The 25910-nt window shown below is 35.5% G+C and overlaps 1 long non-coding RNA gene across 1 annotated transcript; it reads right to left on the bottom strand.

Moving 5' to 3' along the window:
• Nucleotides 1–18469: 18469 nt before the first annotated feature.
• Nucleotides 18470–24634, bottom strand: LOC140137750 (uncharacterized). The gene is made up of 4 exons (XR_011856893.1): nt 24519–24634; nt 20459–20624; nt 19882–19988; nt 18470–19016 (listed from the first exon to the last, which is right to left on the bottom strand). It is a non-coding gene; the product is annotated as an uncharacterized lncRNA (long non-coding RNA).
• Between the last annotated feature and the right edge of the window lie 1276 nt (nt 24635–25910).

Raw genomic sequence — 25910 nt, 5'->3', positions numbered from 1 at the left:
TGACGAATTCTGAATGATGCATAGCACGATTTGTTGACATGGATAGACGTACACAAAGAAGGCATTGGACATAACATTATAGCTATCATTTAATAAAATGCCATTACTGTTTTTGCTCCTTGTGTGTAGTTGTGAACTTCTTAAGATTTGAAATTGCTAGTTTTGTTATTGTTTTGTTTCATATGACAGGAAAAAACTCATCATTTGTCTCAAATATTTACCGGAAAAGTACCCTGAGTGCCTCTAAACCCCACACAATGAGCGCTACGATATCTGCGCCAGCTCAACTCACATTGGGCTATTCCAGAAAATAGATGCACACCCCCTATAGAGGAGTTCGGATATCCGGACTTTTTGTCCAGTCGTGACTATTGGAAATCCAGACTTTTTAAGTGCCCAAAGGCAAAACAATCCAGCAGAAAAATAGTTTAAAATCAGAAATCCTCAATTTGAGAGCTCATTTTCAACATTTCCGTGATTTCTCCTTCAATTGATTGGATTTCCAAGCTTTTTCCAGTAATATTGGCAACTGGAAATCCAGTCGTTTTCAGAAAGCAGACTTGGAAATCCGGATATTTCTTTGATTGAAAATTTACTCCTCTATAGGGGGTGTGCACCTATTTTCTGGAATAGCCCATTGAGCTATAAGGATACCGATTTCGGAATAGGACCATCTAACTGGGAAGATTGGCTATATCACTAAGAATTATTATGGATAAAGCCCTGATGTAATATGGACACAACAAGGGATGCAGGTGTCCTTTTTTAAACAATCACTCTGTGCAGAGACATTTTGTAGTCTTTTTATTTTTCTAACGAAACATGTACACTAGTGTACAATTAGAGCATAATAATAATGCGATTTTCCTCGATGTGTTCAGGCTGCCAAGGTCTTGCCTGGTGATGCAAAACATTTTTAGTTTAGGTGTTTATTACAGAACTTGGGTCTGTCACGACCATTACAGACCCAAATCCGTCACGTGTAGACCCTGCCTAAGAAAACTGTGGGTACCAACTGAAGAGCTCAAACTTAAAAAAAGAACTACCACACCTGCTGGAGAAGTGTAAGAGCAATGCCATAAAGAAGGTTCAAATGCTCCAACCCGATGGGAAGATAATTACAACATACTAAGCTTATGATTCACACCTATGCATTGATGGGAAAAAGATTCCTTAGCCAAAAGACATTCAAGGCTCTTAGCGATAAAGAGAAGAGATCAAGAGTGGTGGCCAACCTGAAAACCCTCTCGGAGAAAACAGATTGAGATCACTCAAACCGTGTCAACAGCAATGGAAAACTGTGGTTGTGTGAACACCATATTAGTAGAATATTGTGGGAATCCATCGCGCTGCTTCCCTATACACACAGTATGCCAAGAATCACCGGACTTTGGCAACACATTGCAGCAAGAGGTGGACCGGGGAGGTGGATAGGTCTGTCAAGATGTGCAAACCAATCTATCCTGTATATGAAAAGAAACAAAGGACTGCAACCTATGTCCTAGCCACAGTTGTGAAATGCAAGATAATGAAATATACAGTCGAACCTGAGACCCTACTTGTGTATTGTACAGTGTGCCAAGGCAAATAGAAAAGAAGTAGTGGAATAGTGTGTTAGAACTCAATGCAAAGGAACAAAATCTGATTATTTACGAGCTCTGCAGAGGTCAACATAACCAGCATGGTCTTCGTTTCACAAAATAAGTAATAAAAGCATTGATCAGATGAGCAAGAAAGAACGAATGTCCCTATTCAGTATAGCCCGACAGGATAGATGGCTAGGCTGAGAGACAGACATGTACATGAAAATTGGCATCAGGTTGGATAAGCTCTTCTACGCTTCCCTGCAATGCTGAAATTCTACCTGAACAGAATACAAGACACACTACGCACAGCTAGACTAGACCAAGTCACTTTGTAAATGAATCTTTAAAAATACAAAATTCATGTTGGCTAATATTTTAAAATCATTTTCCCAATCACATTAAAATCAAGGTATGCAATTTCTGTGAATTTTAATGGCACTATATTATTGGCCTTATATATTACATTACATGTACTTCCCTGATAAAAGCAAGATACTCCACAAGAGCAAGAAGCCACAGTTTCAATATCTGTGATCAAATTGTACTATAAAACACTATATCTCTGAGCTGGGTACATGGATAGAGGAGCTACGTGCATATTGACCATGTATATACTCATGAAGGGATTCAAATCACAATGTCACTATAGATCTTTAAAACAAATAGGATAATATATAAAAGTTGAAATATCCTAAGACAATCGGACATGATATATTGTGCATAAGCTTGGCGCATTGTTTTAATAACAAATGTTATTCTGAACGCCTCGCGGTGGCGTCTTGTTCCATACCCCCCTTAAAAAGGGAAATTTAATTGCCAATTGCAAACTTGTATTTTGTTTGCTTAAATGTGAATAAACTTTGACTTCTCTTGTTAATCATGCAAATAAAACACAGATGAGAGATATTAATTAGTTTTATAAAAGATTACGACTTATTTTTCATTGAGTTTGTCTTTTTACCTGAGATATAAATCTTTGTGTTCGTGGCGCAATCAGTTAGCGCATTGTAACTTTTTTTTATGTCACACGTATATCGCATGCCGACGCTTGAACCCGATTTGAACCCCACCCAAGCCTTCCCTCAGGATTTTTTCTTCTTCTTTTCTACATTTTCCCAGCTTGTGTTTTTGAATCAAATTGAACTTATATTGAATCATACTGACTTTAGAATATTGCCAACTTATTCCTATCCCTATACGTTTCAAAATTTTGAATAGACAATTAAGGAGTATTTTGTTTTCAGTAACAATCAGTATTCTTTTAATTTTTCGATTTTTAACCTTTTTGAATATATTATAACAGTTACTAAAACAGTGGTCTCAAGTACAGAAACTCATTGACCTGATTATATTTATAAAATGCTCAGAACATATCGCATGTGTGTGGGTAAGGGGTGGGGTGTGTTGCTGGGACATTTGTTTTGCTAAATTTCCATTTTTTTTGGTGTTCATTTCCTGCTGCATAAGGCCTATGCCTATACGCGCGAGATTCAAACATTCTAATAATATGCTATTATTCACCAAAGGCAGAAATCAGTGATGATCAGGGACTCTATTAAATAATGCTTGATTTCCTCCAAGATCGCTTTGCAATGATGACTTCTCATATAAACACCTACAAATAAAGTTTCTTCCCCGGACAATCATAGAATGGAACTCCATAACTCCTTCCGTGAACGGTATATTGCCAATTCAGCTGACTGCTTCAAGAGTTGTGTAGCTTTGTGTTAATAATATGTAATTATAGGGTTTTTTCTCTTCTTCTCAGTTTTATATAGCCATGTTGATTTACAGTTGATTTTTGTTGAGTATTTATGTAGATGTTATTTTGGGTTCCAATTATTGACAAAATATAAATGCAAGCATTACAGCACTCTTCTTTCAGAAGTTCAGATTCCACTGTTTATGCAAAATAGTTTATGATTTTAAGCAATTTCTGTTTAATGCACATATTTTCTTTTAAACAATTTTGGTTTAACAGGTTTAAACAGAGATGTACATGTATAGGATCCGTTAACTTTTCACAAATTAAAGCCTTTAAGGGATGGGGTATGAACGTTGGGACAGTATTTATTGTGGGACATTAGAGCACATCAGACATATCAAATTGCATTCTGAATACGAAGAATGTCCTTCTGATATCAAATAATTTTGGTTTTTTGGAATTCTCAATGTAATACACATTTTATGGAAAATCATTCAAAATTTATATTTTTGATATTTAACAGTACTCGAAGTAAACTTTATAAATCTGATGATTTATACTTAAAGTGGGATGAAAAAGCCGACGATCAATTGAAAATTTTGACCTTTCGTATTGAAGATATGGATTTTTTTCCCAAAACACCAGAAAAAATTAGGTCTTTTTGAGAAAAAAAATCCATAGCTTCAATATCAAAGGTCAAAATTTTCAATTGATCGTCGACTTTTCCTCCCAGCTACATACACTTTAAGAATATATCATTAGATTTATAAAATTTACTTCGAGGACTGTTATATATCAAAAATGTGAAAAATATCAAATTTTAATAATTTGTCATAAAATTTGTATTATATCGTGAATTTCAAAAATGAAAATTATTTGATATCAGAAGGACATTCTTCGTATTCAGAATGCAATTCGATATGTCTGATGTGCTCTCATGTCCCACAAAAAATACTGTCGAAACGCTCAAAACGCTCATTCCAGATCCCTTAAGCAAGTGGTAGTTTACTGAAAAATCTTAGTTGTTTAAAGAGATATTTACAGATATTGTGGGCATGGTCAATGGACATTTTAGAATGTTAATATTTTGATCTCATTATGTAGTGCAATCAACATAATAACAAATGAAAGTTGCAACAACATTTATTTTGACAAAACAGCATGATTTGTGAAAGTTAGGCCTACAGGATCTGATAATTTTTCACCACTACTGAGAACTCTGTAACAGGTTTGGGCTACCTTTTGTGAATACCGTTTTGTTGCAAGCTTATTCTGATACTAGGTAAAGTAACAGTCTAAATTATATAGCTGCAAAAGCCTGCAATACTATTAAAGTAACAGTAATTTACTTACAATTGGGATTGGGCTTGGGATTCAAGCAGGACCTTGAAAGTACCAAACATGATCATTAGACTTTTTAAGTTTGTACTTATGCTCGATTACCATATTTTTTTTAAACATTGAAACCTATTAAACTGCTCCAAAAAAGAAACTTACCAGGTAAGAAATTTGTCTGTCAAATTCAAACGACAAATTGTGTTACACTAAATGGGATATGAGTGGAAGCAGTGTTAATTTACGCGAATTTTGACACCTCATTTGTTGCAAACGGATGAGTATTTTTGAAGTTATGCTTATTTAACCGAACCTATCCACTGGAATGAAAGTTGCACTCATACCACTTGAGATGGTTGGCAGTATACAGGTGTAATCAGTGCTCTCCTCTTCTTCTTTGCATGACTAACTTTCCTATTGTGAGGATGAAGAATGATCAAAGTTCAATGACAATTGTCCTTATTCAATCATCTGAAGAAATTAAGTCGAATGAAAGAATCAATATGATGACCAGGGATTTAGGGGACCTTGGGTATGTCCAGAGTATTGCGTTCATGTGGTCGTTGGTTCAAGACCTGACAAGACCAAGCAATATGCCTAAATTAAGTGAAAATCAGAGATGGCTTTTAAATGGAACATCCTTTCATGTGTCTGTTTATTGTGTGAATTCATTGGGGCAGACCTGCAACTTTCAAATTTGATAGTAGGCTTGTTCAAATGAGCATAACTTCAAAAGTTTTGATCTGTTTGCGACAAATGAGGTGTCAAACTCCGCGTAAATGTACACCGCTTCCACTCATATGCTATTCAGTATAATACGATTTGTCGTTTGAACTTGACAGACGAATTTCTTACCTGGTAAGTTACTTTTTGGGACCAGTTTATATACCTGAATGTCCCTTTAAGACCGTAAGTAATGAAATATTATTTAACCAACATTAACCAATTATTGTTAAAAATGGCATAGGCAATAGCGGACATGTGTTGGTTGATCGTGTAGCGTATAGCCTCCTGAAGCTTCGTTCAAATAGGTAGGTTTCGGGTCATTCAGCTTAAACCAAACTTGAGATTTGTTTGATAAGTTATGCATGGACTTCTTTGAGACTTTACAGATGGATATTTATGGGTTCATTTGCTACATTTATCATCAGGATTGACATTTTATAGACGTGATATGCGTGGAAATAAAAAAGTAGGCTATACTGTATCGAGAGTGGGAATTAGGCTTGAACTGACAATGCATTACTTAATTATAGACTAACGTTCCTGGACAAACATGTACACTAGCATTGTATCGTAATGCATGGAGAGGGAAAGGTTTACATTGAACATTAACTAGATTGTTTTTACTCGGATACATTGCGGGTTTAACTGATACAAGAAGAAAAAGAAAAAAAAACTTAATGCATCTCAAAGATTACCAAGACCTGATGACTTTAAATCTATCCTGAATTCTGTTTCAGCATATAATAAAACAGAAAAAAGAAAATAAGCCCCAAATCTATTGACCCATTTGATTATTCCTTAAAAAAACCAAGTTAATAACATTCAGGCATTTTCAATGCAAAATTATGAAGCTTGTTCTTCATCCATGGCATTGTTCTTTTTACAGACAGTTCTTGTTACTATTGCACGAATAGGTCTAGGCAAAACCAGTTTTATAATATTGATATCACATGGATAATTAAACGTTCGCATGGCTGAAATCATTGTTACAATCATCTTTAAAGGGGCATTTCGTGATCCACAGCCTCATCCCCCACCTTTCATTAAAAACAAAAAGGTTGAGCGTTTTATACCACTGGAAACCTCTGTATAAAGAACTCCCAAAGGTAATTCGTAAAATTAGGAAAAGACTACTATTTGTTGGTCACTGTTTAAGAAGTACAGGGCAAGTTGTGTCAGATCCAGTAGTGGCACGACATGGGCATGGGGGGTATTGCCCTCCCCCATATTTTTCTTGCCCCTCCCCCACCTTTTGAGGTAAAAAGGAAAAGAAATGTGGGGCGGCCAAGCAAGACAACCAAACAAAATACGGAGCTGCATTCATGACAGATATATCTGGAGAACCATCGTATAGGAGTCCGACAGAAGTCCACCAAGTGAATGAGTGAGAGTAAGGAAACCTCTGGCTACATTGTTTTTATATGCACACACTTTCTTGCAGATTACTAATAATTTGTTTAACAAATACAAATCATCAGATTTGTGTTTACGTTCTGTAACAGAACAACATTACAACACAGTGGTCTTTGGAGCAGTGTAATACACATGATCATGCATAACTCACAAACACAAAATTGAAATCAACTGACATTTTGGGAATAAACTTTTTTGTGGATATCTACTGAATATTACATAAAAAAGAGGATGCTAGAATTACAAAAATATTCTATTAAATAATAGTTGTGCAATGACGCATTTGACAAAACACCATCATTTTTATCACTAATGAATGATGATATTTAAAATATTGGACAGTGAACTAATCTGATAAACTGAAAGATTTTTTTTTAATTTAAGATTTGAGGAGTATAGTACTCGAATAAAGTGATAAATTGATAATAAAGTAAATTTAATGAAAATAAACACAATAAATAAATAGCTTAAGAATAAGTTCTATGTATGGACACTAAAAAACAAACAGTTCAAATATACATAAATACTCTACGTAAGTATTATCATTTAATACATTACATCTGTTTATAACAAGTTGTACATTGACACATCCATACCTGTTATGTCCGGTAATTCCCGTGCAATAGTCTGCATTGGTAGCTATAACTTTTGTGTCTGTATGATTATTGATATTCACGCGATTGACGGTGTATGCACTGTAATCCGTCCAGAATATATCGTTTTGTTCGATGTATATTCCCCATGGATCTGAAGATTAAACCAGAACAACTAGTGACATGGCAGTCTCATCATGCATGAGGATAAAATGTGGTTAGGTGGATGTAGCTGGTATAAACATGACCACATTATCAACGAGCTCTGAGCTATTAGTATGGTTAAGCTTGAGTTAAGGGCCCGGGGGGGGGGGGGGTTCACTCCCATTGTGGCCGGTACACCATCCGCGATAATCAATTTTGAAAAGCACCCTAAACAAGGATTTAACCCTTGGCTAAAACGATACCCTAAACAGGGATTTCATTCGTAACATCAAATTTCATACCCTAAATTTCATTTCCGCGTATTTAGAAATTGCAATTTTGCTACCCTTTTTTCCAATTTTTCATGTTTTGACACCCTAAACGCGATACGCGCGTATCGTGCCTACCACGAAAAACGACCCTTTTACGCGTTTTCATTATCGCGGATGGTGTACAGGCCACAATGGGAGTGACCAAGGTATGGGGTATGAACGTTTGGACAGTATTGTGGGACATTAGAGCACATCAGACATATCGAATAGCATTCTGAATACGAAGAATGTCCTTCTGATATCAAATAATTTTGAATTTTTGAAATTTGCAATATAATACACATTTTATGGCAAATGATTAAAAATTGATATTTTTGATATTTAACAGTACTCGAAGTAAACTTTATAAATCTGATGATTTATACTTAAAGTGTATGTAGGTGGGATGAAAAGCCGACGATCAATTGACAATTTTGACCTTTCGTATTGAAGATATGAATTTTTTTCCCAAAACAAAAAAAAAAATAGGTCTTAGGGAAAAAATCCATATCTTTATTATGAAGAGTATATATATAGAGTATATATATATTTGAGAATATATTAGATTCATCAAATTTACTTCGAGGACTGTTATATATTAAAAATGTGAATAATATCAAATTTTAATAATTTGTCATAAAATTTGTATTATATCGTGAATTTCAAAAAATGAAAATTACTTGATATCAGAAAGACATTCTTCGTATTCAGAATGCAACTCGATATGTCTGATATGCTCTCATGTCACACACAAAAATACTGTCGAAACGCTCAAAACGCTTATTCCAGATCCCTTAAGCTCACTGTCATTAAGATATGTGTTGCCATCAGCTGGAATTTTCTGCACGATTAGGTGACTTTAAAAGTGGAATTAACAAAACCACTGGACCGCTTCCTCATAGGTGATGACCATGGTTGGGGGGTGTTGCCAGCATGGGGTGGGTGAGTGTTGCCAGCTAGGTGTTGCATTTTTTTTTTTAATTTAAGGAAACATTTTTTTGAATTTATGGAAACATTTCTTTTCTTGATTGAGACACATATTTTTGATAGTGTAGGTGACTGTAAAAGTGGAATTAACAACATGAGACAACTGAGACAACTGAGACAACTAAAAACAACAACAACACAGTGTTGAGAAATACTTTGATGGGGTGTGGGGAAATGTGGAATTAAGTTCAACAACATAAAATCGTGGAATAAACAACCGAAACAAGATTCACAATATTCTGACAATTATTGACCATAACACTACTTTCAAAATTACATATCTTGGCATATTACACAATACAAACAATAACTACACCCTGCCCTGGGACCCTATATTTTCTGTGAGACTAGTCTCAGGCTATACTGGGATATCTTGTCTTGTTTATCTATTTTGGTTAAACGCTTGACTGAAGTGGGGGGTGTACAACAATTTAAATTCTGCTTCCATGAAACTGTCTTTTAAGGATAAATTGGAAATTACTGTATTTTAAACAAATTCTGGTTTACTAAATTCAATTTTACCAATTAAAAACTGTATCTTGATCCTATGATCCTAGATCAATCTATTATATAATGAACCCCTGGTCCGATAGGATAATATAGGAGTCAAAAGTTTAACTCTTCAGGCCATAATGTTAAAAGTTCTATAAAAATATTTCTCTTTTTTCTTCAAGAGACCCCCCCCCCTTTGTGTACAGTCTATATTCCTCGCTGATTTATTTTAACATTGCTGCTGCTACAAATAACTATTTAAAACAATTTTGTGTTATTTTAAAGCAGTAACAAACCCAATACTGAGGTTCTTATCAGGGAAATTTCAACCGTGTATTTTCCTCCTAATGAACCAATTGACCCGACTTTAGTACATTGTAGTCAGCTCCTTGCATATTCAGTAAAACATCCGAATAAAATCATAATGATTAGGTTTATATATTTCATTTCATCTGGAATTTTCTAATTTCACAAATGTGCTCATCTCATATCATGACGTCATATCGACACCATGACTTTGGGACTGAAGGGTTTCTGTTGACCAAGAACATTATTCTATTATTAATGTTTCAACTTTATGTAAGGATTAGAAATAATATATATTGCATTTTTCCATCCACCCAGATATAGGAGCAAGCCGCATTAAGTCGCATTATAATCATGTAATTCAATTTATTCGATTGATATGAAATGTTTATTGCGCAAATACCTGTAGACATATCGCAAGCTACCAAGAAACATGGAACTTGAACAATGACAGGAAAAACCTACAGTCATTTTTGGACTGATAATGCTAAAAGTCACAATCACATAAATATGGGTTGATCACCTTTGAAACAATGTTGAAATAAGTTAATGTGCGGGTTTTCAAACGCCAATCAATGTTGCCAATTTTGAAATTTCAACTCGATTTCAATCAACCTATAGGTTGAAATCTGGTTAGGTTGAATTTTAACGTTGTTAACAGTCAACGTTTTTGACAGTCAGGAACGCATATTGTACATGATGTCAATGCTGACCAGCAACCCACATGGTAGTCCCCATGCGTGTATAAACATTTTCACAGTGAGAGCCCACCCAACAAACTGAGCTTTCCTCTGCCTTGCATGGTCTTGCAATAGTCTCAAATGCGTACATGGAATCTAATTTGCGTCCGTGCATAAAGCGAAGCCTTCGCGACCATGCACGCAATTATCCCGCATCATTAGCTAAGTTCTAAAAGAAGAGATGCAGACTAAAGAGCTAGAATCATGACAAACTTCAAGTAAACAAAGTTTAAGCACTAGAAAACACAGTTTTGAATAAGGAATCAAAAGACACCCCCCCCACCATGCAAAACCTAAGAATACTAAAAAATATCTCCTAATTCTACTAGCTAAAGCATTTGCACATCAAATAATCCTAAATGTGTCCTTGGAGCACTCCCATTTTGTAGTTGACGTCTATATGGAGGGCTGTTAAGAGCTCATTTTTCAGAATCACTGTCACCCAAACACCCCATATGTTATTCCAAACACACGCTCTGCTGATAACCAATTCAAAGACCCTTTATTTTTCCATTCAATTTGTCACTCTAAGACCCTTATTTTACAATCTGAACAGCAACGTTCCTTTATCATGTTTATCACTGATTTTGTTACCACTGGAAACCACTTGAAGTCATTTAGAACTAGAAATTCATGATGTTCAAGGCTTCTTTTGGTTCTCTTTCATATTCTCACCCAATGCCTTAATTTGTATCCAAACGGTCCATTTCTCACCCAATGACCCCATACCTTTCTGTCATCTCACCGAATGCCAAAAATCATGCTCTCATCAAATGACCCCATTATGTTTTATATTCTGCTCTCAACGAATGCAACTCCCTTACTGTGGAAGTGTCAGCCCTGCACCTTTATCCATTTCATATTGAAGTGCTCCCGGGAGTTTGACACACAAAGGTTGATTTTAATGTAATCTATTTTTGAGGGAAATCATACTAAAGCTGTTCGCACACTCATATTAAACAAAATTGTTCAAAAACGGTGATGAGAACTTTATGTAACGAAACCAGAAAACATTGATGTCCTCCCATATTTTCCAAGTCTGAAAATATTCCTATAACTGGTGCATGTATACAATGTAATCATGGATATGGGGCCATTTTTGATGAAATCATGAGTGTAAGGGCATTTGGCACGGCTCCCCCTATGTCAAAGCAGGAGGACGCAAAAAGGAAGGGGCAACAGCAGAGGAAGTGCGGTAAAAAGAACTTTAAAGAAAAAGGGCAGGCAATTTTCAATGTTTAAAAATTCTGAAACAAATGGAATGGAATAATATATATGAAAATTTAAAAAAAAGTTTTTAGGTTGCTAGTGCCTATTATCTTTTTTTTTTTTTTTTTTTTTTTTGCTCTTCACTTTTTCAAACCATCGAAAAAAAGGCAAATCTTTTCGGGCTGTTGAAAGAGGTGGCAAAATTCGCATTTTCTCCTTCCCCCAGGGTAGGAGCGGTCTGGGTACGTAACTGGCTCATCAAAGTTAATTTACAGAAGAATTGTTAATATGGCAGCATTCTCTGCTTTTTCCCAATCCCTATTATACAATAACGAAGTTGAGGGAAACAAGGGAATGCTTGATCATAAAAAGGGAAGAATTAGGGTCAGTAATTCTTCCTTGTATGTAATAGTGAATATAATGGTCATACTATAATTAATGCACACACAGCTGTTTTCTGCATTGTATATTTATACAAAGACCTTCTTTTTTCAGTTTGGCACACCTAAAAGTCCATTCATACTACACTGCATCGTACTTCAATATATCGCTATAGATAGTTAGGTGAAAAAGTTCAATTTGGTGACCACTCTCTGGCTAGTAAGGTTTGACGATTGATTCGACTTCTATGGACCATTTAGAAATAAAAGAGCCACCATGTCCCTCGCGAAAATCCCGCCATTTTTCGCTAGAGGCCAAAATCCAAAATGGCCGCCGCCACCATTTTGAAAATTTAAGTTTTGAACCAGAGCACCTATAATCATGCACAAAGACATTTTTTCGGATATGTCGAGTACAAGGATTCCGATTCTGACATTAGTTTGACATTACGGCATCATTTTCACAGAAATCCAAGATGGTGGCCGGCACCATCTTGAAAAATTTAGTTTTGAACAAGAGGACCTAAAATCGTGTACAAAGACACTTTTTGGATAAGTCGACCACAAGGATTTCAAATTTGACATTACTTTGACATTACGAACTCATATTTACCTAGAAATCCAAGATGGTGGCCGCCGGCGCCATCTTGAAAAAAATAAGTTTTGAACCTGATTACCTAAAATCGTGTACAAAGACACTTTTTCCGGTAAATCGACCCCAAGAAATCCGAATCTGACATTAATTTGACGTTATAACATAATTTTTGCCCAGAAATCCAAGATGGCCCCTATTTGGTAGAGCGTAAATGTGATTTTTGAATGAGAGCAGAAGCATAAGTGTGTCATTTCCGCCTTATCTGGGGTTCATGTCCCTTATATGGGGTTTAAACTGCCTTATCTTGGGTTTACATCCCTTATCTAGGGATAAGGCGCCTTACCTGTGGTTTAGACGGCCTTATCCTGGGTTTACGTTACCTGTGGCTAAGATGCCTTAACCTTAGCATATCGCAGTCTAAACCCAGATAAGGCATCTAAACCCCAGATAATGCGCCGTAACCCCAGATAAGGAACGTAGACCGCCGATAAAGCAGTCCAAACCCCAAATAAGGCGCTTTAACCCTAAATGAGGAACATAAACCTAAGATAAGGCATCTAAACCCCACATAAGGTGTCTTAACTCTAGATACGGGTCGATAACCCCCAGATAAGGGTCGTAAACCTCAGATAAGACATCTAAACCCAAGATAAGGCGCCATAACCCCAGATAAGAGACGTAAACTCAGATATGGCAGTCTAAACCCCCGATAAGGCGCTGAAACCCCAGATAAGGGACGTACACCTCAGATAAACCAGTCCCAACCCCAAATAAGGCGCTTTAACCCTAAATAAGGAACATAAACCTAAGATAAGAGAAGTAAACCCCAGACGGCGCCTTATCTGGGGTTTAGACTGCCAGATATATCTGAGTTTACGATTCTTATCTGGGGTTAAGGCGCCTTATCTTGGGTTTAGATGCCTTATCTGACGTTTACGACCCTTATCTGGGGTTAACAACCCTTATCTAGAGTTAAGACACCTTACAATGTATGTGGGGTTTAGATGCCTTTTCTGGGGTTTATGTTCCTTATTTAGGGTTAAGGTGCCTTATTTGGGGTTTAGACTGCTTTATCTGGAGTCTACGTCGCTTATCTGGGGTTACGGCGCATTATCTGGGGTTTATATGCCTTATCTGGGTTTAGACTGCGATATGCTAAGGTTAAGGCATCTTAGCCACAGGTAAGGAACGTAAACCCAGGATAAGGCCATCTAAACCACATATAAGGTGCCTTATCCCTAGATAAGGGATGTAAACCCAAGATAAGGCAGTTTAAACCCCATATAAGAGACATGAACCCCAGATAAGGCGGAAATGACACACTTATGCTTCTGCTCTCATTCAAAATCACATTTACGCTCTACCAAATGGGGCCATCTTGGATTTCTGGGCCAAAATTATGTTGTAACGTCAAATTAATGTCAGATTCGGATTTCTTGGGGTCGACTTACCGGAAAAAATGTCTTTGTACACGATTTTAGGTAATCTGGTTCAAAACTTAATTTGAAATCCTTGTGGTCGACTTATCCAAAAAAGTGTCTTTGTACACGATTTTAGGTGCTCTTGTTCAAAACAAATTTTTTCAAGATGGTGCCGGCCACCATCTTGGATTTCCGGGTGAAAATGATGCCGTAATGTTAAACTAATGTCAGAATCGGAATCCTTGTACTCGACATATCCGAAAAAGTGTCTTTGTGCATGATTATAGGTGCTCTGGTTCAAAACTTAAATTTTCAAAATGGTGGCGGCGGCCATTTTGGATTTTGGCCTCTAGCGAAAAATGCTGGGATTTTCGCGAGGGACATGGTGGCTATTTTTTTTCTAAATGGTCCATAGAAGTCGAATCAATCGTCAAACCTTACTAGCCAGAGAGTGGTCACCAAATTGAACTTTTTCCCCTAACTATAGAGTTAAATGTATTTACACTTCGAAATGCGACGAGTTGGGTTGAGTGCGACAAAAGGTAATAAAAATAAGCTTAAAAGTCACGCTAAAATGACGAACTATGACCTTTTGACACTGACTTTTGGTTCACTTCCGGGTTCGGATGCAGATTTTCTCTGCTACTCGTGACCATGTGAGCAACTTGGTAAGCTTACTACACAAGATAGCATGGAAATATCGGAATTTTGAAACATCTTGGTTGAAAAAAAGTGGTGGGGTCGTTTATTTGAGGGGGGCGACTATATCCCAGCTAACCAAAAACGTTTTCTGAACGTTGTGAGAACGTACCGTTGACGTTTTCTAGACGTTCTGATAAAACGTTTTAAAACGTAATTTTGTGGAGGGTTTTTGACGTTTTAAAAACGTTATTAAAAGACGTTCTAAAACGTTTTCGCAACGTAAAAGACGTTTTAAGACCTATCTTTCCGTTACCCAAGACGTATCCAGGACCTACAGAAAACGTATTGGACGTTCTAGCACGCAACTAACGTACTAAGAACGTTGCAGAAACGTCCAAAACGTCCTGAAAACGTTATAGCAACGTAAAAACGTATTGGAGGATGCATTACTCACCACCAGAAAACGTATGTTACGTTTCTACTACGTTTTAGAACGTTTTCTTGACGTTTTAGTGACGTTTAGAAAACGTGCTATGTTTTATTAGTTTAAGACAATGAAAATAAAGCGAAAATGTAATTTAATAAAAGTCCAAAACAAATATCAAATATTATTAAATTAGGCCAATACAAAATTCATGAAACAAGTTAGTTTGGCAAATTAGTGATACTTACGACTTACGACACATAATAAATCACACCAGACAATTAATGTTGATTTGATGTGTGATTCATTAAACTTTATTCCTGTGTATGAATACTATTCTTCATTCATTTTCGTTGAAAATACTGCTGAAACATAAATTAATTTTATACAAACATGCTATGCAAAATCACCCCATGGAACATGTGGAACTTGTGTTACCATGTATCGAGTCAACTATTGTCATGACCATTGATGACTGTTTATACACTCTATTACTCGATTTATAATAATTATTGTTTAATACATATGCATGGATGGAATACTCATGAAACCCGATTATTGTACATTTATAGGATAAAAAGTTTTAAAACATGATTTATATACATGAAAACTCTCAAATATAAGTTACTATTTATAATTGAAGACAGAATAATATTCAAAAGACTAGTTTGCGTATAATGTCCTGTCAACCAGACCAAAAATGCCGTTCTGCGCAGGTCAGCAACCAATCACACCGCGCCTTTGCCCTGACGTCAGACGCAAACTAATGTTTTCAATTCGGTCTTCAGTTAAATTCGACAAACTTAATTGATTACTCTCACGTACAAAGCGCAGTTAACACTCTAAGAAATAAAGGTTCTAAAAAGATTCTAAAGTTGTCCTCACAGGAGAACCCTTAGAGGTTTTCTAAAGAACCAAATATGGTTCCAAGACCATCGAAAATGACCCCAAACTAAAGAACCTTTTAGAGGTTCAAGATCTAAGAGGGAGGGTTCTCCTGAGAGGACAATTATTTCTTAGAGAGTTGATGATGACTAGACTTGAAAGTGCTCGTAACTTTTGCCAACACTTTGCTAAAATTAAGTCATAATTATTGTTCATGGTTTACTTTAATTTTGTAGAATTTTGCCATAGGCCTACTATGTTCGTAATGTCTAGCCCTCTCAAATTTAATTAGCATTTATGCAAAGTAACGTGGTCCGGTTTGACACTTTGACAAGAACGTATTTGCGCGATGTTGACAAGTCGCAACTCACAACGAATATATGGCGACGGAATTAACAACACGTATTTTGATTGACCAAGTTTTAAGGCAGAATTCTGTAAAATAAAAGTACCATGAACATTTATGCATTTATTTTAGGCATAATATTGACAAATGTACAGTTCATGAGCCTTTTCACGGCTCATTACCTAAATTGATTAAATGTAGGCCTATAAAGATGATAAGTCTGCATTTCCCTTATGGAACTAGCCCGGTTCTCAAACCGCGACGCCTCTCGAACAGCGAGCGGAGCGAGCAGCGAGCGCAGTGGAAAATCATCATACAGGTATCAGAGTACAGAGTGCTAGGAACTACCGGTACCCAAAGCATTAACGAGCAAATTAGTCCTATAAACGAAACTACTTTCGTTTTCGGCCATCATCTCCCTCCCTGCCAGAAACGTAAATCCACAAATGTTGAAAATTATCTTCTTAAAAGAAATATTTTTACAAACGTCATTGAGATTTGAAACCCACTCCCAAAAACCTCGATCTTTTTGGTTGTTCCTTTAAGGGATGGGGTATGAACGTTTGGACAAAATTTATTGTGGGACATGAGAGCACATCAGACATATCGAATGGCATTCTAAATACGAAGAATGTCCTTCTGTTCTCAAATAATTTTGATTTTTTTTTTTAAATTCGCAATGTAATACACATTTTATTTGTTATGTTTATAAATTGATATTTTTGAAATTAACAGTACTTGCAGTTAACTTTATAAATTTGATGTTTTATACTTAAAGTGTATTTATTTAGGATAAAAAGCCGACGATCAATTTAGAAAATTTTGACCTTTCGTATCATGGATTTTTCTCCCAAACACCCAAAAAAATAGGTCTTTTGGGAAAAATTCCATATCTTCAATATGGAAAGTCAAAATATTCAATTGATCGTCGGGTTTTCCTCCCAGCTACATACACTTTAAGAATATATCATTAGATTTATAACATTTACTTCGATTTAATAATTTGTCATAAAATTTGTATTATACCGTTAATTTAAAAAAAAGAAAATTATTTGATATCAGAAAGACATTCTTCGTATTCAGAATGCAATTCGATATGTCTGATGTGCTCTCATGTCCCACAAAAATACTGTCGAAACGCTCAAAACGCTCATTCCAGATCCCTTAATGTCATTAAACACGTCAAATAATTTGAATACGCATAGTCTAGTCTCAAAGATAAAATAAGTTCAATTGAAGTGTTGTGTGAAAACTCCTCAAATTGAATTATTACCTCTTTACTAGTGTCCCCAAATACAACGTAAAAACCACTAATTTACATTGTTTACACAACATACAGATAATATCATCACTTCCGTTGCTGATGGGCAGAGCGATTAACTGTAAACCGTTGACAAGAGCATACTTGCGCGATTGACAAGGCGCAACTTGCGAGTATGGCGACAGAAATAACAACACGTAGGCCCTACGGCGTGTAAAGCACACATAGTAGGCCTACGCTTCGGATCGGAGGCGCATTGTGAACATCGCGGAAGTATGCTCTCGTTTTACAGCAAATTAAAATCACGGTATAGTTACTATAATCGATAAGTCGCTATAATCTGAGGCAGAATTTAAAAGTCCGAGTACAATTTCGGTCTGGTTGGCAGGATGTCAGACGCAAATTAGTCTTTTTAATTCGGGCTCAGATTATAGCATGCCCTCGAGCGTCAAGTCGCAAGCCATACATGGCCTTTAATGCAACTTTGACCAAAGGGCCGTTCATATTACGCCGCAATTGCGGTGCGGTGCGGTGCCGCACTGCAGAATACTTCAATAAATGAAGTTCAATACATTTTAACTTGGAAATGCGACGAGTAGCGTTGAGTTGAGGCAAAAAGTAATCGATTTATCGGTACCGCATCGCACTGCATTGCGGCGTAGTTTGAACGGACCTCGACGCTGCAACAATAAGGCTTTTTGAAGTATGACGGGCACAAATGGAGATGGTGTACTTTTATTTGGGTAATCTTGTGTATGCTTTCTTTCAGCATACAAAAGATTACCCAAATCAAAGTACTCCCTCTTTGTGCCCGCCATACTCAAAAAGGCTTAATATAAATCAGCGATTGTGGAAACGCACTCAGCGAATACTAGTGTGATTATCATGGAGCTATTAAATACACTGGTGAAGTGACGTAGTTAGTCGGATTAACTACCATAGCAATAGATGAATAAAATTTTGACTGTATCCCCTGTATGCCTACAACGTCCATGCGGTACCGATGCATTGAACCATATATTATGTCAAAGAAATGCTAATCACTTGCACCTGTAAGATTAGCCTGTTTGAAAAGAGCGGTATTGTATTCAATCTATTATATGATTGAAGACAGGTGATGAGTGCAACCTGCTGTAGTGCAGAGCGATCTATTCAACAATTGTATTCATCTATTGCTATGGTAGTTAATCCGATTAGGACGTCACTTCGCCAGAAACAAAAACATCTTAACATGCTTATGAGAAATGTTTTAAAATAAAAGTCTGATATATAATCACAGCTATTTTAAACTTAAACCTTATATTTATCGAATATATACTTCAATAGACAGTGAGCACCTTGTCCGACAATGTTGTAAAACTAGCATGTTTACCAGTACAGTGCCTGTGGTCTTCAGTTTCAATGTGTCCCCTAGTCTTGTTCTTCCTCTTCCTGTTGGGAGCCACGTTCATTTTCGCCGCGCTCATCATCCTCCAATTCCCCTACAGGTACCGCTGCATCCACATTCCCAGCTTTCTATAGATAATAAAATGGAAAACAATCTATTTATAAGCATGATCATCATTTTGGGAAACATCATTTTTAAATTGAACTGAAACCCGATTCCCTTAAATCTATCAGCTCACTAAAATAGCAGCCATGACAAAATATATATAAATAGGCATAAGAAATTCTATGAATAAAAAATACTATCAGGTTATGGTCACCCTTAGATATCCAGACAACTTATTTATATTATCAGTATCATTAATTCTGAGTAATTTTCAAGGTCTGTATAAACCATAACGAAATCATAATGCGCGCGTGGGTGTGTGTGTGGGGAGGGGGCATGGTGCCCCTACTGAACCTAAGAGAAGTGAAAATAAACAAAAATGCTCCATAGAGAAAGAAACATCACGTAGGTGTGTGAAATGTAAGGACAAAAAAGTATGTCTCAGATACATTTGGTAAAATAGCTTTGTGCTATGCTTTATTATTTTTTAAACATTATTTTTAAAAGAAAATGAGCTGTGCGATATGCGATATTTTTTCATTTTACATTCAACGAACAATATTTATGCACTTTTGATATTCAGATACAGAAACATAGTATACACTGCAAAAACAGTGTCTAGAGATTGAACACTTTTTTTGTCCTCAATTTGTAAATACGTTTAAAACCTAAACACCAATGTCAAATTTCAAAACATCATATGTTTAATATCTAAACACATTAAGACATATTAATTCCTAAACATGTTTAGCATTTAAACGTGTTTACAAATAGAGGACAAGGTGGTGTCTAGAATGAGTGCTTATATTATAATCCCTAGACATTGTTTTAGGCCTACATGAATTAAATAAATGAATTTGGCATTTCAGCAATGATATTTGAACTTACTTTATACTTTTTTCCACCTGGAAGATTTGGTGTTCTTTTCAGATAATCTCCAAGTCCCTTCTCTATCTCAACCTCCTTAGCTTGAGGATGATTCTTCATGCAAGCTTCTATAGAAAGGTGGAAATGATATGAGTTCAGTATTAAATTAAACTCCTTTATCAAAATAAACGGTCTGTATCTCAATATTAGGATTTTCCAAAAGCCTACATGTCGACGTGTTACCATGCGTGCGGTCTGTGGTCTTATGGGAAATATTTTTATTTGATAAGTTTATGAATAAAGTATACACACATAATCTAAAATAACAACAAAAAAAAACCAAGTTGGAAACGTATGTCCGATTTAGGGAACAGATTTAAATATCCATATTTTAATTTTATAGTCACAGAATATGAGTATATTACACCCACTATGATTGGTTCAGACAGCATGACAAATTATATGCATTCTGTTTAGGCTTAGCCGATCTTAGCTCTATGGAAGCTTATGGATCTGTTTTCTCACCCAAAAGGAAAGGCCTGCGTGATTTGACATATTATGTTAATCATAGATTGTATCTTGGGCCTATGAAACTTACTGACGATAACTTTGTAGAAACTTGAAAGGGCTATCTTTAATGCTCAGCTTGCCTTTTCTCCCTATACACTGTAGGAGGACCACAAATTGTTCGTTCCCAGCTTCCTCATCATCCTCCTGATGGTTTCGTTGAGATCATGTCCTCCAACAAGACTAAGGTGTCGTATCTGGAATAAAGACATATGAATCAAAGCTAAATATTTTAATGCATTATCGCATGGAATTTGGAAGTCAATATCGTTTATGAAATGTTGCCGTTGTTGATGGTTCGGTATCTTGTGATACTTTGACCCACAACTGAATAAAGTTATTGTGATTTTCATCGCAAGTGCAAAATGTCAAACATAGGCCTATTTTGAATTATGGCCTATTTATAAATGATCATGATTATTAGTACTTCAATTGTGTAAATCAACCACAATTTCATATTGTGTACTTTTGAACACACGAAAATTGCATCTTAATTCATAATTTTGTTTTTAAAGCTAGTATAGGGTGGAGGCAAGGGAACATTTTGCACAGGTTATGATTGTTTGGTATAAAATGACAGTTCCTGAGAAATATTAAAATATTTAAAGAACCTCTCGTGTCTATTCGATATTCCTATATTAAAATACATGTATATAGAAATATTTTTGGCTGAGTGGAGTTTTAATATAAAACCACATGCGGCCCTCATGTGCATGTTTTGCAAAAAGCAAAACTTATAGTTAAGGGCTTGGGGTATGAACGTTTGGACAGTATTTATTGTGGGACATTAGAGCACATCAGACATATCGAATTGCATTCTGAATACGAAGAATGTCCTTCTGATATCAATAATTTGGATTTTTGAAATTCGCAATGTAATACATATTTTATGGCAAATCATTAAAATTGATATTTTTGATATTTAACAGTACTTGAAGTAAACTTTACAAATCTGATGATTTATACTTAAAGTGTATGTAGGTGGGATGAAAAGCCGACGATCAATTGAAAATTTTGACCTTTCGTATTGAAGATATGGATTTTTTCCCAAAACACACAAAAAAGTCTTTTGGGAAAAAATCCATATCTTCAATATGAAAGGTCAAAATTTTCAATTGACCGTCGGCTTTTCCTCCCTGCTACATACACTTTAAGAATATGTCATTAGATTTATATAATTTACTTCGAGGATTGTTATATATCAAAAATTTGAATTTATATCAATTTTTATAATTTGTCATAAAATTTGTATTATATTGTGATTTTCAAAAAATGAAAATATTTGATATCAGAAAGACATGCTTCGTATTCAGATAGGTCTGAGGTGCTCTCATGTCCCTCAAAAATACTGTCGAAACGCAATAAACGCTCATTTTAGATCCCTTAAGAGTGCACCAAAATATTGACATAGTTTTTTTGTATTTCAATCAGGTACAATCAAAAGCTATCTTGTCATGTTTCTTTACAAAGTTCTAATTGATAACTAACTAAACAGCAGATTGCGTAACTCTATCACTCTTTAAACAAATGATAAACTTCAATGTTGCAAAATATGGAATATGGATATTTTTCGACAATGTTCTTAGCACATCGAAAAATGTTTCAACAGAACGAAGGACAATATCTTGAACTTCTGAACCAGCAGTTGCCAGACCTTAAGGCCTATATGATTTTATGACATGTTACATGTACAAAATAAGTAATTGTCTTGCTTTTAAAACTTTATACGAAGGAGAACAACTAAGATTACAAGAGATGGTAATCTAATACTAATGGATATGCGTTTTCCCAGTCGCCACCCAAACAGGGTAGTGGGTTATGTATTTTTAAATTGTGATCTGTTTAATTGATAAAATGTCATAGTTTGTTTTGGTGTCATTTGAAAGCTAAAACACCACTAACATTAGTAACCCAGCAAACACAAAACGTTTTCGACATCATTCGCAAAAGGTTATAAAAGGTTGTCGGAAAACGTTTAAATGTCGGGTTATATAAAGGGTACATTAATGGTGTAAAACGTTTTCTTAACATTAAATAACATTTGTTGGTAATTTACTGCACAGCAAACACAAATGTTTTACAAAAAACATTTAAATGTCGGGTTATATAAAGGGTATAAAAACGTTTTAATAACATTCCAAAAACATTTTTGAAAACTTGGTACAAATCATTCGAAACAGAATGTTATTTTGAGGTTGAAAAAATATTTTGCAAAAAATGTTTGCCCAAAATATTTACAATAACGTTTTAAAAATGTTTTCACGACCTTTATATAACCCGACATTTAAATGTTATTAAAACGTTTTGTAAAAAACATTTTAAGAACATTTCTGTGTTTGCGGGTGCAAATATTTTAACATAATGTTATTTAAGTGTTGACAAAATATTTGGCCAAAAATGTTTGTAAAAAATAGTTTACAATGACATTTCGAAAACATTTTTAAAATATTGTTGTAGTGTGTTTTCATACAAAACGTTTTAAAACGATTTCATGACCTTTATATAACCCGACATTTTAATGTTATTAAAACATTTTTACCGGAACCAAAACCCAAAATATAACTTATTTAAAACGTTTTAAAAACGTTTTTGTGTTTGCTACTAGGAACAACCCTGTAAATATGAACAATGTAGCTTTTCAACTACTGGAGATGTGTGGTTGATCGAAAGTTGTGAGGGAAGGATGGGGAAGAGGAGCACACAGAGTCTATGGGAACAGGGCGTTTCGCATGTGTAACTTGAATAAATTAATGACTACAGGGGCTACATGAACTTGATTTTGGTCTTAATTTACAGCAAAAAAATTCTACTTGTTGTTTTTAATCATTTTGAACTCTTATGCATGCATACCTAGGGCTAAAGAATCGTACTGGTCATCGATCTCTTTGATTTTTTTAATTCAGTGCTTTCAGGCAACACAAACCTAATTAATTACACTAAAAATAAAAACAAATGTGTTCCACTTCCAAGCAATCAATATACATCATTATTCATTTGCAATCATTTCATAAATATTCCAACATTCCATTGTTTAGGGCAAAAATTAGCGTACTTGAACTTCTCTGGGTAATATATGATTTATAGGTCATACCATCTGTTGTTTTTAACCATGGACTTGGAGTTTGTGACTAACCCAGAACATAGGTCAAGACTGAGGTGGTACAGGTGAAGTTCTGGGTGCACAAAATACACCTCTGGGTGCAATAACCGGCAACATGATAATCATTTCAATGGATTTCCAGTAAACCCTTCTGCCTGACTTTAAAGTAATTATTCAAATTATGAGGTTTTGGGCGCTAAATACTCCCTATTAATCACATATTGCTTACATATTGGGTAACCACGGCCACTCTTTTTTGCACTTGTAATTAATAATGTTACTTCTCACGTGTTCTGTTTTTATACTTGATGACTTCTCTTACTACTTTCAGGAATTTGCCTGTGTAAATATACATGATATAGATGAGAATAATAATATAGCCTACTTGTAATTAAATCAGGTAGGCCTACTAAGTTGTCCGACGATCTGATGATCGAGTGTCATGAGTGTCATGCTAATCTAATACTCATCTAACACATTATGTCAGATAGACTTATGAAATAGGTATAACAATTTGACAAACAAGACAAAACTCAAGTCAATAAACCACCTTGAATTTCAATCAAATAATTAATTGTAGGCACGGCCTTTCGATTCTGACAACATCGCCGATCTATTTCAATTTTGAGATTGCAATTTTATAAAGCTTTCAATCACGACGAATAGGCCAGCTATACGAATGCATCACGAACATACAAGTATTTTATTTAGTAGTACCAATACGGAATTAAACCATGAATATCATCAAACCTTACAACATACTTTTAAGTCAAGAATGGTAAATAATTAGAAAAACAATATCCTATTAAAAACATCTTAAGTCCTCAGCTTTTAAAGACTTTCCTCGAATTCAAATTACATCAACCGTCATTATATTGTGGATACCATATGTTACTCATTGTACTTAAAACTTCACTGATTAAATTGACTAAAAACATACACGCTTTAACATGTTTAATGCAAATATAGTAATAATAAAATACAATCTTACCTTTGTTTGGTAGAACTGAAAGAAACAGATGCAAATAGTTCCTTTTGATGAGCAACTTGATGTATATTCCTTAGAACAGCATGCCAGCATAAACGATCGTGTGAAACGTATAATTTTTTCACATTCCAGGTTTGAATTTTGGGTTGCCAGACGATTCACAAAACCATAAAACTTTTATATAGGTCACACATAAAGATGTCAAGCAAGTCAAACACCCGGGTCATACATCACAATCTCTAAGACACAGTTCCTCACTAACCAGCAGCTTATGCTAGGCTTAGGCTGACTTTAAAATGTTGGTTGCAAAAGCTTAACTCTACAAATTGAGATCAACGTCCGAGAAGTGATGTTGTCGAATGCATATAATTGAACCGTGCTGTGATGAAGAGATTGTTATAATAAAAGGACTGCGTGAAACACTTGCCAAATTAGGTACATGTTTCCTGATTGATGCACATATAATAAAGAATTAAACAGTTAAACTTGTATTCATCAACAATATACAGACATCATTGACTTCACAATTGCTGGGATTTATATGCGCGCACAGCAGGCGAACATTAAGTTTCATATTTTGAAGTGAAAGTTGATACACATTTGGGTTCATTTCCCACGAAGCGCGCAAAAATATGCAATTTTACACTATTTTATACCAAATCAAGGCGTTAAATGCTATCTATAAACAACAAGGAATTTTTCTTTCACTTTTTTCTTCTTTGAGATGTCGGGGGGGGGGGAGGGGTTGTCATAGGAATTCAAGGAATTATTTAATCCCTGTTGATTTAATATTTAGTCGGCTTTGTCATGTGTATCTTGTCTTTTTTTTTACTTTCTTCAATCCTTCGATTCCGTCCTTTTCCTCAGTCATCTGACATGATAGCTCCTCTTTTCCTTTCTGTTAATTGCTGACGTACCAGATATCAGGGTATGACATAGACAAATTGCTTTTTACCGGTCAAGTTTACGGGGAGATGCGCGTATTATTCACACAAATCTTGTTATACTATTTTAGCCCCAATCACGGTGAATTGGATGTGAATATGAAGGTGAATTTGAATTCGATGAAGTCCGCGGAGCGCGAGAAAATTTCAATTCTAAACTAGACCAGGGAAGTGTTTGCCGAAAACGGGGTGGGGGTGCCATTTGATATCCCAAAGTGTATGCGGACGTGTCCCCGCTGTCCCCCAGGATTTACGACCATACAGTGCCTTAAACCAGAGTAGGCTACGTGTTAAAACATTTTGATAATATGAAATAATAATTAAACGCTTTAGAAAGACATTTAATTGGCGTTGTACAAAACGTTCGGAAAACGTTCTGGAAATAACGTATTATAAACGTGGCAAAATAACGTAAAAAATCGAAATATTTTGTAACGTTTTAAAAACGTTT

Source organism: Amphiura filiformis, chromosome 2, assembly GCF_039555335.1.
Source record: "Amphiura filiformis chromosome 2, Afil_fr2py, whole genome shotgun sequence".
Lineage (NCBI taxonomy): Eukaryota > Metazoa > Echinodermata > Ophiuroidea > Amphilepidida > Amphiuridae > Amphiura > Amphiura filiformis.
The sequence above is the reverse complement of the archived record's forward strand: the minus strand, read 5'-3'. Positions and strand labels throughout refer to the sequence as shown.